Here is a 12,706-nt window from a genome sequence, read left to right as displayed (position 1 = left end):
AATCAACCTCTATGTTTCCAGTGTCTTTCTCCCGGCTTGGAACTGAACCAGATGGATATTTCTTCCGACAAGAGAAAAAGATATTTAAAAACTGATCGCAATATAACAAATTGCAATACATTCTGGAAATTTGTCCTTTCTTCACCTACGTTAACAAAAGTTTTTAGAACATTGTATACAGATTATCTTTAACAAGTATCATGCAAATAAGCAAATATGAAGAAGCTGATGAACTTATACTTTCTAATTACCTGCAATATAAGAAAAAGCACTCTTGTTCAAAATGCTTATTCTAAACTCTTAAGATGTACACATTTCTGTTTGTTCATTACAACAATGCCTTCCTAGAAAAAAAAATGGAACAATAAAAATTTAATAGAAAAACTTTCAGAGTGCTAAAGAATGGAATATTTCTGTTAATGTTAACAGTGGCAAAAGAAATTCTGTTATGTTGACAATTTGATTCACTTTGAACATTTTTTCTGGTGCATTTGCATTTAAATTGTAAGTTTAAAAGACACTTCAGAATGATAAACCTTTTCTTTTATACAGCATCTTTATGTGTATAAAAACAAAAACAAGATAATAGTACTTTTTAAAAGTAAAGTATACTTTAGCGATTATGCTTCAAATACAATACTGTTTTATGTTGTTGATTTGTGATTGAAATCTATAGTACCTATTAGTCTGGGGTAAAGCCCTGCATTGAACTTTATTGATTCAGTATGTTATGATAATGCTCCAACTATCTAGAATGAAACAGAATTTTCCATTCTGTTTTATTGTGGCAAAACAAACCTATGTCAATTATGATTAATAATCTATATCTGCTTTATTAATTATAAAATTGTTTTTAGGGGCAGTGACGCAGGCAGATCTGTTCACAATTAAGGTATCAATTGTGCTATTGTACTGTTCTATTGAATCTCCATTAATTACTTGTGGCTTTCCTGATCAAATAATTGAGTATAGTCCAGTGGTGGGTTCCTACCAATTCAGCCCGGTTCGGCCGAACTGCTAGTGGTATGCTGGCCTGGGTCGCAGAACCAGAAGATACCCAGGCTGGCCACGCCTTCAAACCGGTTCCCCGGTCGCCGCAGTCAGCGGCACCATCTTGTTTTGGAGCTCTGCACGTGTACAGAACAATTTCTATTGAACTGCACATGTGCGCGCCACGCACATCCAGTGCATGTGCGCAAAATGCACACAAGCAAATCAGCTGTAACGTCAGCTAGAACCCACCTCTGATATAGCCATATAGAGTACAAAGATGCATCAGTTAGAGCAGTGTTTTTCAAGCTTGGCAACTTTAAGTTGTGTGGGCTTCAAGAATTCCCCAGCCAGTCTTTTCCAAGTTTGAAAAGTATTGAAAAGTATTGATACAAAACATGGATCCTCATATGGGCTCCCTGGCCTTCACTACTAGTAGAGAACAGGTATATGTTTTTAATACATTTTTCTACACTCAAATGGTTAACAGAAAGGGTAAGTGTGAAAAACTGTTGAATCATTCCTATTAGTGGTGATCATCACTGATCATGATTCTGCAAAGACAGCAGAAAAGAAAGGAAAGAACTGTCTGGGAAAGAATATTAAGCTCTAGTGTAGCAAAATCAGATAAAGTAAGGTAGCTGCTGAGTTGCACCTTAATATTAAAATGTGTGCTTTAAAATATAGGTACAATTGACTTTTGGATGAGTATATTTCTGAATAATCTGACAAATATGAAAGTCTAACCAGGTTTTGCTGCTAAGAAAGCTATTATGTGCACATATTTTGTGGCTTAGCAACATTAGATGATTGCCTTACTGTATTTTAGATGGTTTATCTGCTGTAGATGCTTATTTATAGAAAGTCCTAAATAAACATTGCAGCCATTAAAAAAAAACTTACTGGAAATAGCTCCTTTATAAAACCTCCACTAGCATTTTCAAATATTTAATTTGAACTCAACTGATATGACATTTGAATGTATAGTTGTATTACAAAATCCATCCTTATTTTATCAAAATTATGGGTGCATTTTATTTACACAAAATACATTTTACATCAAATCAAGAAATTAAAATTAACTGTCTTCAAGTTTTGATATTGTTGTCAGCCTCCGCTTTGCTACTGCTTCGGCTGCCATTGAAATGGGGAGGGGGGGCATGGTATTTGGGAGGGGACTCATTGTTGTGCTGGAGGAAGATTCTAGATTTTGAACTGTCCACCTTACTGCGCATGTGGAGGAGGAGTGTTTCCTGCCAAGGCCAACGGACCAGCATTCCATCCTGGTGATGCCTTTCAAAGTTATCTCACACCTGACATTTGGGAGAATTATGATTGGACTGTGCACGGGATGCCAAGGGGAGGGGAATGAATTATACAATATATTATTCGCTTTCGCGCCTAAATAACCAGACTTAGCTTCGCTTCTATTCATTTATAATTAGTAAAAGTACACTTGATTTCTACCAATGGAGTCCTGTGGTTTTCTTTCCTGATTTTTGAATGAAGAAGGGCTGACAATTGTGATGTTTAGAATATGTTATAAGAAGACAGATTTCAGAACATAGTGCCACATACAGAAGAACAACTGCTATAGGCTATGAGAATATAACTATTTCTACATTTTTCTTTCTATTCTCCTCTTTTTCCCAAATGCATATCTCGTCTGGCAACAGGGCCATAGTATGGTGCCTGCCTCCCAAAATTCACATTTGCTTTGTCATTCTGTATTGTCTTACACCTTCTCTCATACGTGCCTAGTATTCTAAAATGTAAAGAGCTGTTCTGTAAGGAAAATTTCAGCTTATTTTCTGTTGTCCATAGTTATGAACAGCTCATTTTCCATTCCTAGGTGATGCAAAACAAAACAAAGCAATTTCCTTTGGTATCTCCCTTCTGCTTTTGATTAGTAAAAGGATCTCCATACATTTAATTTATTCCTGTTGCAGACATGTTACATAACAGTTACTTCTCCATGGTAATCTTCCCCAATCTGGTGGCCTATACATATAACAGCTATAATGTCTTACTAGAATTTTTAGGTGCTGAAATGCAATACAATAAGAGGGCATCAAGCTAGGGAAAACTGCTCTGCTGTGTTCATTGAAGAGTGGCAATGTTTGAAAGTTCTAAGATAAGAAGAGTGTGTTCATCCTAAGACAAAATATACTTTTACAAAGATAATCAAATGTTAGCAATATGTTGTATAATACATAAATATTAAATACTGATATCTAATTTGGCCTTTAGAGCTCAGAGTCTGTCTCTGCCTTAGATTTATACATCCTAACTCAAGATGCAAATACAATTATATCAACAAACAATTATAAAAAATAAGAAAAACATAAAATATTCATTGTATAAAATAATAAAATATTAATAGCAACAACTCAGTTTGTGCCCCAAACTCGCCATTAGCTACTAGGTGGTATTTTATAGAAACATCTAAAAAAGAACCCAGTAAAATAATGTTTCAAAGGTGTTTACCGTAATTTAGTCTACAAACACACTCAGTCTTGCATGGGATTGAATGAAGACCATCCAGTCTGCCATATTGTATGAATGAAAAAACTGTTGAGTTACTGAAATTTTTATTATCCTAAAGATCATTCAGTTTGTCAATTCTTATTATCATCTTGAGGCTGCTAACTTTATAAGAGTAGCAATTTGTGAACTGACAGCTTGCAGGGTAAATATATTAGAAGTTTGCTTATCTCTGAGAGCATACCAAGGGGGGTGGGAGAAATTGTAGAAACTCTTTTCCAATTTTATTCCATTTTGAAATGGTCAGAAAAGAGGATTCATAGGAGATAAGTTATTTCAGTCTACAAAAACCTTTCATAGTTATTACATACATAGTCATACATAGTTATGCTGCCTTGATAACTATTTGTGTAATCTTTTGATTTTTAAAAAATTTAAAATACCTATTTTCTGTGGGCGCTGCTTTTATGTACAATATAAAACTTTTGCAGACTAGTAAAGTATATTTCAATTACTAAAGAAAAAAATTATTAAGCATCAATTATAGAAAGGGATGTGTCATATTACATTTAAATTAAGTTTGAATTTTAAAGCACCAGAAAATCTAATCAATGCAGGTTGTAGTTCTGGGAATGATAAGAGAGATACCACCAACTTATGAGAATTAGCAGCTAATATAAATAAACTGTATCTTAAATTTCCATCTAAAGAAACTAAAAGAGCCTCTGGTGAGGTGGAGGATTGGCTAACTGAAAGTATTAGAGGAAAGAACTGAGGAAGCTTATCTATATGGAAGAGGAACCTGTGCTCTTTCATATATTTCACTCCCAAAACAAGTCATAAACAGCACCCTATTCTGACTAATTTTATATAGTCTTTTGAAGTGAGTCACTGAACAGGTTTTGAATTTCTCTGGAAAGGGTTCTGATAAAAGAGTCTACTTGGCCTCCTCAGATCATCACCTTAACTATTATTACTGTTAATGTATCAATTTTGAAATGAAGTTCCCTCAAGATCCAGATGACTCCTGCTCTGCCATTGTTTAGAAAAGCCGTGTTTCATCCAGGCCTTTGGCAATAAAAAGTGAGACTCATTGCTTCATTACACACTCCTGTGCTCCCCCTGCCCCGTGCACATGCCACACGGCCCTCCTCCTTCCCACATGCATGCACACATGACCTCACCTCCACCCCACGCACATTCGGCAGAGACCTGAAAATCAGCTGACCAGCGGGAAGCGCCTGCGCGGTGTAGCTGAGCTGGGGTGATAGCTTGTGTGCCCACAGAGAGGGCTCCGCATGCCACCTGTGGAATGCGTGCCATAGGTTCGCCATCACAGCCCTAGGGCAAATTAAGATTTTTCCTCCAGCTTTTTCTATGTCCAGCACTATTGAACAATAAGAAAAAAACAAGAACTAAATTGAGGAAGAATCAGACATTCTTTTAAAAATTGTCACAACCACAACTACACAATGCAGATTTAGATTTTCACTATAGCAGTAAATATTTTCACTTCTAGAAACCTTTGGGTTTCTAAAAAGTGCCTTGATTATCTTACTGCTTTTGAGATATCTGGTGGTTTCCCAAATACTAAGAAACCGCAATTTGGGGTTTTCAAACAGATAAGAATCCAAGGTAATATGTCCAATGTAATCTAACATCTAAAAGGGGGGGATTTGGTGATCGCACAGGGCTGTCTGAATATTCCAGTCATTCTTAACAGCATACAACAATGGATCAGGTGTATGTTTCTCTGACAGTATCTTTACCGTGATACACTGTGGGTAATAGATAAAGCGTTAGACTAAGGGGGGAAAGCCAACATCTACTCCCAGCCATGAAAGTTCACAGGTAAATTTGGGTCAGACACTTTCTGTTAGCCCAGTCTTTCTTATAGGATGGTGGTTATGATGAAAAATAGGTGAACATGGTATTATGTATTCTGCCTTAAATTTTTATTATAAAAGGTTGGATATCAATAATTTCTTCTTTTAATTAGCATATACCGTAGTCTGGTCATATTCACCATTTTGCAAGAAAGAAGCAATTTTAATTTTACTTTCATATTATATATTTTTCAATGTTGCTGATCATTTACCACAGAAATATTACTGTACTAGTCAGCTAATGAACACAATATTTATGCAGCAACAATCCTGGGAAAATAACATGAAACTGCCTGTCCCTTGTCATGCAATTCTTCCTCCAATTATTTGCACTCCCTACCCCCACCAGCTGCCTATGGTCCAGTTACATTAAAAGGAAAGACATTATATGGAACTTCATCCACTTGGCTTTTTCAATAGTCATGTTTTGTGGCCAGTAAGGGGAAATCCAGCTCTTCCCCGAGAACCTTTCTTGAGAACTTTCCTTATCCCGAGAGACCTTTGGAGAAAGCTATGCAAAGCTATCCAAATTATTTGCCATTAGTTAGATAGAGAATTTTGAAAAGTCAGTAAGTGCCCAGTTCTAATAACATACATGATGGGATTGCCATTATCAAATAACTACTCATACATATACACATTCTTCCAATTAAAGGTACTTTTATTGTTACAGTACAAACGAAGGACATAATGTCTGCTTCTTTTCTCAATAGAAAGATCATGGTCAGATCTTTACCGTTGGTGCATTTCTTTTTTTTTTCCTTTTTTTTAAATGAGAATTTTGAAAAACACACTTTTATAAATATTTACTTCCCTCCCCCTACCCTCCTCCCCAACCCCCCCCCCCCCAACTTCCCAGAACCAATACAGGGTATAAATCTTTAATAAAAACAATCTAAAATACAGTTAAAAAGAAAAAAAGATAGTTAATAACATCTTTCAATTGAGCTTTAGCTCCTCCTCGCTAGACTAGCTCTAGACAATTTATATCATTCCTGCTCTTTAATCATAAGCTATCTGAAATTTCTTAGTCCCATATTTATTTTGAGTATAATCAGTCCATCTTTTCCACTCCAGTTTATATCTCTCGTTTGAATGGTCCTTAAGATATGCAAATGTTTTAGCCATCTCAGCTAGGTTTGTTACTTTCAATGTCCATTCTTGAATAGTAGGCGATTCTTCCTTCTTCCAGTATTGTGTCACCAACAATCTAGCTGCAGTTATTAAATGCAAAATCAAATTAATCTCTACAACTGTACAATCAGTAATTATACCTAACAAAAATAACTGAGGGGTAAACTTTATCCTTTTTTTAAGAACATTTTGCATAATCCATTATATTTTTATCCAAAATGCTTTAACCTTTTTGCAAGTCCACCATATGTGAAAATATGTAGCATCCAGACAATCACATCTCCAGCATTTAGGTTGTAAATTCGGATACATAGAAGCCAATTTTTTAGGATCTAAATGCCATCTATAAAACATCTTATAAAAGTTTTCTCTCAAATTTTGGGCTTGTGTAAATTTTACATTTCTTACCCAAATCTTTTCCCATGTATCCAACATTATTGGCTCTTCAAAATTTTGAGCCCACTTTATCATACAGTCTTGAACTAATTCCGTTTCGGAGTCCATTTCTATTAGTACATTATATAATCTCTTTGTATGCATTGGACTTTGATCTCTAATTTGTTTGAGTAAATTATCCTCGACTTGCATAAAACTGATTTTTTTATCTAATTTCCATCTGGCCTGTAACTGCCCGTACTGAAACCATGTTTGAATTACCTTTTCCTCTTTTAATACATCCAAGGGTTTTAATTGTAGTACACATCTTTCTAAGTTAAGAAGCTGTCTGTAAGTAATTACATCCTGTTTTTGTACTATGTTCATATTTTCTATTGCGTGTCTAGGAATTGCCCACATGGGTATCTTATCATTTAATTTGTATTGATATTTTTTTCCAGACCCACAGTAAAGCATTCCTTAAAATATGACTTTTGAAATTCTTATCCACCTTTTTCTGGTATAGCAGATAAGCATGCCAACCATATACCAAATCATGCCCTTCAATATTAAGTATTCTATCATCTGTTAAATTAATCCAGTCACTAATTACAGATAAAACTACTGCTTCATAATATAGTTTTAAATTGGGTAATTTCAAGCCTTCTCTCTCACGCACATCTTGCATTATTTTTAATTTTACTCTCGGCTTCTTCCCTGTCCATACAAATTTATTAATACCCTTCTGCCATTCTAGCAAACTCACATCATTTTGAGTATTGGTAACGTTTGAAAAAGAAATAAAAATTTAGGTAGGATATTCATTTTCACTGCTGCTATTCTCAGCAAAGATAACTGTAATTTCTCCCATTTTTTCATCTCTGTCTGTATGCTATGCCATAGTGGTTCATAATTATACTTGTATAACTTCCCATTTCAGGTTGAGATATAAACTCCTAAATATTTGACCTTTTTAACTATTTCACATCCTGTCATCCCTTCTAGTTCTTCCCTTTGTTTAGTGTTCATATTTGTAACTAGTATCTTTGTTTTCCCTAAGTTTATTTTAAATCCTGACATGGCCATATTGATTAATCATATTCATTAAAACCTTATTAGATTCCTGTGGTTGGGTTAATGTTATAACCAAGTCATCCGCAAAAGCACATACTCTATATTCTTGCTGCCTAATCTTGATTCCCTATAAGTCCTCTGAACCCCGTATTTTATTCAACAATAGTTCCAAAGTTATGATAAACAATAATGGGGATAAGAGACAACCCTGCCTTGTACCTTTCTCAATTTTAAATGAATCTGTTAAACTTCCATTAACTATGATTTGAGCTGTTTGTTCCTGCTATATTGCTTTAATTGATTGTAAAAAGTGCTCTCCTATTTGCATTTTTTGCAATATTTTCAGCAAGAATTGCCAATTCACTCGATCAAAGGCTTTCTCAGCATCTAAAAATATAAGCGCAGCAGGGATTTGGTTATTCTTTCCCAAGTATTCTAATGTATTAACAATTAGTCTTACATTACTTCTCATTTGTCTCCCTTGAATAAAGCCTGTTTGGTCATTATGAATCAATTGCTGAATAACCAACATTAACCTATTCGCTAGTATTTTAGTAAAAATTTTATAATCTATATTGAGTAATGATATAGGTCTATAATTTTTTGGTTTAGTAAGATCTTGATCTTCTTTAGGTATCAGGGATATGAAGGCTGTCTTCCAAGATGGGGGTACCTTCCCTTCCACTTGGATCTTATTGAATAATTCCTTAAGAGGTTCTACCATTTCTAAGTGTAAACTTTTGTAATAAGCTGCTGTCAAGCCATCTGTACCCGGTGCTTTCCCTGCCTCTAGCTGTTTAATTACCTGGAGAATTTCCCCCAAAGTTATTGGTTGATTCAGTCTTTCCCTCTGCTCGTCTTTAACTATGGGTATTTTTCCTTTGTCTTATATCTAAGCCTTGAATTTTATCATTCGTGTACAATCTTATAAAGAATTCACGAAAGACCTTTTGAATCTCATCCTGTTGGTGCACTTCCTTCCCTTTATAATGTAATTTCAATATATTACGAGATTTCTGTTTTTTCCTAATCAAATATGCTAACCATCTACCAGATTTATTTGTATTATAGAAGGGGTTATGTTTTGCATATAGCAAATTGGTAGCAACCTGGTCTGACATCAGCATATTAAATTGCTCTCTTAATAAAGTAATTGCTTCTTTAATCTTTTTGTCTCCTGGTTTTAAAATTAACTCCTGCTCTCTCTTCCTAATTTCATCTTCAAGTTCAATTCTCTTTTCTCCCTGTTTGCATCTATGTAGTCTATTTAAATTTATCAAAACTCCTCTCATATATGCTTTACTTGCATCCCATACCATTTCCATAGATGTATCCTTATTCATATTGAAAACAAAGTATTCTCTTAACAATTTTTTACATTCATTAATATTTTTCTCATATCTAAATAAGTTTTCATTCACTCTCCAAGTCCTTCTTGCTTGCATCCCAACTCCCAACTCCATCCAAACCGGGTTATGATCTGATAAGACTCTGGAACATATCTTCGTCTACTTTACCCTAGAAAGCAAATCATTGGTTGTTAGTATAAAGTCAGTCCTAGAAAAGGATTGGTGTCCAACAGAAAAAAAAGTGAAGTCGTATTCTTCTGCATTCCTTTCTCGCCAGATATCTCTCAATTCAAAATCATCTATCATGTCGAAAAAGGACTTAGGTAGTTTTGCTCGCATTTGGATATTTTGCCGAAAAGACTTCTTATCTTTCTTGGTATCCCCAACACCATTCCAATCACCCAGTAATATGCAGGATCTATAGTCCCAATGTACTAACTTAGCATGAAGCATTTTATAAAATGTGTCTTGTTGTTGATTGGGAGCATATATTCCCAATAGCAGTATCCTTTTCCCTTCTAATACCAGATCTATTGCAATGTATCTTCCTTGGGAGTCTGCTTCAATTAATTCAGCTTTCATGCCCTTTCTTAAGTAGATAACTATACCATTTTTCTTCTCTGGAGCAGAAGCTATAAAGTGTTGTCCAAGTCTTGTATTAATCAAGTATTTTTGATCATTGATCTAATATGAGTCTCTTGCAAGCAAATTATGTCATTCTTGAATTCTTTAAGATAGTGATTTATTTTCTTCCTTTTCTGTTGGGAATTTAAACCATTAACATTCCAAGTTAGGAACTTAGTTGCCATCTTTAGTTCCCTGAAGCTTTTTAAGAGCCATCTGAACATCCTGAAATTTAATCTTTGGCCTGGCTCCTCCCACTGCTTCTAGACTAAGACCTGTAGCTTCTTAAGCGGTGGCATGTGTTTGTTGTGATTGTTGCTTTTTTAATTCTTTTAATTCTTGTTCCATTCGCCTGGTAATCACACGGGTTTGTCTTTGTTCCTTGGCTTCTTGTACCTCTGAGAGAGGAAGTTGATCCAACCTTGTTGATACTTGAGTGATTTGCTGTCTGTCCTGTCCTTCTTGTTCTCTTTCTCTGGGTCCGGGGGGGGGGGGATGTCCAGCCTTCAGTATGTTATTGTAGAATTCTCGAGCCTTCCATACTGAATTAAGACGGAATCTTTGCCCCTGATAGGTGAGTGCAAGTCCGGCTGGCGCTTCTCATCTGAACTGTAACTGACGATTTTTAAGCTCTTCAATTAAAAAAGCATAGTCTTTTCTTGATCTCAACATTTTAGGTGGTAACTCCTTCAAAACAGTCACCTCCTGACCCCCAATTTGAAGCTTAGTTTTGTAAGACTCTTGCAGTATCGTGTTCCTCATGTCTCTAGTAGCAAAGTACACCACAATGTCTCTTGGTAGTTGCTTTTGTCTGGCAAGCCAGGAGTTGACACGATACATCTTTTCAATTTGCCATTCAAAATTCCCTCCTGGCCTTCCCATCAATTGATCAAAGGCTTCTGAGAGGATCTGCTTCAAATTTTCTTGGTTTTTCTCTTGAAGACCTCTTATCCTTAAGGCAAATTCCATTTGTCTATACTGTAACATTATAGTTTCATTTTCTGCATCGTCAACCTTTTGTTGAACCACATCCATTTTCGTTGCCAGATTAATATTAGAGTCACTAAGATCTTCTAATCTGTCTTCAATTCCCGAGACGTAGCCTGAAAGGCAGTTAAAAGCCACCAGGATATTGTCTCTAATTCCCTGGTTCCGAGTCATAAGCTCTTCAGACAGTTTTTTGTGAGCAGCAGATATCTCTTCCTTAATTTTAACTTCCATCGCTTTTGCATGATTTTTTAAAGCTTCAACTAATTCTTTTTGCAAAATTTCTCTGGTCAGGGGCTCCCCTGCAGAAGTAGGGGGGGCGGGAGTAGTGACTGGAATTTAGTAGTGGGTGCAGGCGAGCTGCCTGCACTTTTGGACATGGTGGTGGGGGGACTTTTGCTTAGAAGCCATTCCAGGTTTAATCTTCTTTAGCCAATTAGTAAGTCCAGGCAAGCCGATTATACAGCAATTGCTATTTAGTTTGATAATAAATCACTTCCTGATCTTTAAATGTTCTGAGCTCCGTAAAAATGTCGTCAAAGCCCGACCCCTCCTATAAAGCTGCTCGCCGCCATTTTGTGTATCTTTCTAGCAAGTAATTGTCAGAAGGAATTCTTTAAAAATGAAGCTAAAGATTTATACATACAATTAGGAGTTCACGAGTATTAGTTCTGCTCATTTTGGAATCAGCAATAAATCAATCTTTGTGCTGAGGGTAGGCGAAGTCCTTCATTCTGCAGCAAAAGGCAGAAGAAATTCTTGACGCAGAGATTTTACTATGCTGCCGGGTGGAACCCCTCCCATCCCAGATTTATAGTGTGGGGGGGTGGGTTAGTTGGAGCGCTGCGCAAGCATAGTTTACTCGCCTTCTCCTTCTAAACCCAAAGAAGAGGTAATCAAACTGCTAAACAGTTGATGGATGCTGTTTAGACAGTTTAATGCAGCCAAGATTCCAGAGCTGTTAAAAACAACAAACTCCCACAGGCCCCGCCCAACCGGAAGTCACCGTTGGTGCATTTCTTAATGACAAGCCTAATTTAACATGTATTTCATTAATGCATAAAAATAGTAAAACTAATTATAATACTACTGTAATTATTATGTAAACTATCTTGCTCCGTCATATCCGGATAAAAATTTAAGTAGCTTGTTACAATCAGAAGGAACCATACTGGCTTTTTTTATAACCAATTTCTAAAATAGTTCAAAAAGCTCTTTAAGATATGTTTAGTAGAAAAAATTATTAGGATGTTATAGCCATGTTTATTCCAGAACTTTCTGTCTATTCCTAGCTGAACAGAATATTATAATCATTTATGGCCATCTGGCATACTGGTTGCAGCAATTGGATGATTTTTCTTACAATTGCTGACCAGGTTCAACCTTACCTAGTTTTTCCAACATTTATTAGATGGCTAGATGCTGCCAGCTATTGCAACACTACTACATAGGTACCCAAAGCACCTGCCAAGGTTCTTTCTGTTGAAAGGATTAACTGGTGACATCACTATTGCCCAGTGGAGGCCTGAGGAGGCACTTTTCATGTCTCTCTTATTTTCCCACGGAAGTGATATCTATTTATCTACTTGCATTTGCATGCTTCTAAACTGCTAGGTGAGCAGAAACTAGGACAAATTGGTGTGAGCTTATTCCATCAGTGAGTTGCTGTCGGGTTTCAAATTGCCAAGCTGTCAATGATCTTCTGATTCAGCGCCCTAATCACATGAGTCATCATGGCCTGTTGTAACACTATTTAGTCAGTGGGCAAAATATAAATTTTCAGGACCTGATACTATACTCATG

At 36.0% G+C, this 12,706-nt stretch overlaps 1 pseudogene; it reads right to left on the bottom strand.

The window, feature by feature from the left end:
- Positions 1 to 287: 287 nt before the first annotated feature.
- On the bottom strand, positions 288 to 11,077 carry LOC148044120 (uncharacterized; annotated as a pseudogene).
- Positions 11,078 to 12,706: the final 1,629 nt, after the last annotated feature.

Source organism: Thamnophis sirtalis, unplaced genomic scaffold (genome assembly GCF_051295495.1).
Source record: "Thamnophis sirtalis isolate CommonGarterSnake01/CBP01778 unplaced genomic scaffold, rThaSir2_p1.2 scaffold_9, whole genome shotgun sequence".
Classification (NCBI taxonomy): domain Eukaryota; kingdom Metazoa; phylum Chordata; class Lepidosauria; order Squamata; family Natricidae; genus Thamnophis; species Thamnophis sirtalis.
Note: the sequence above shows the minus strand (reverse complement) of the source record. Positions and strands in the feature narration are given on the sequence as shown.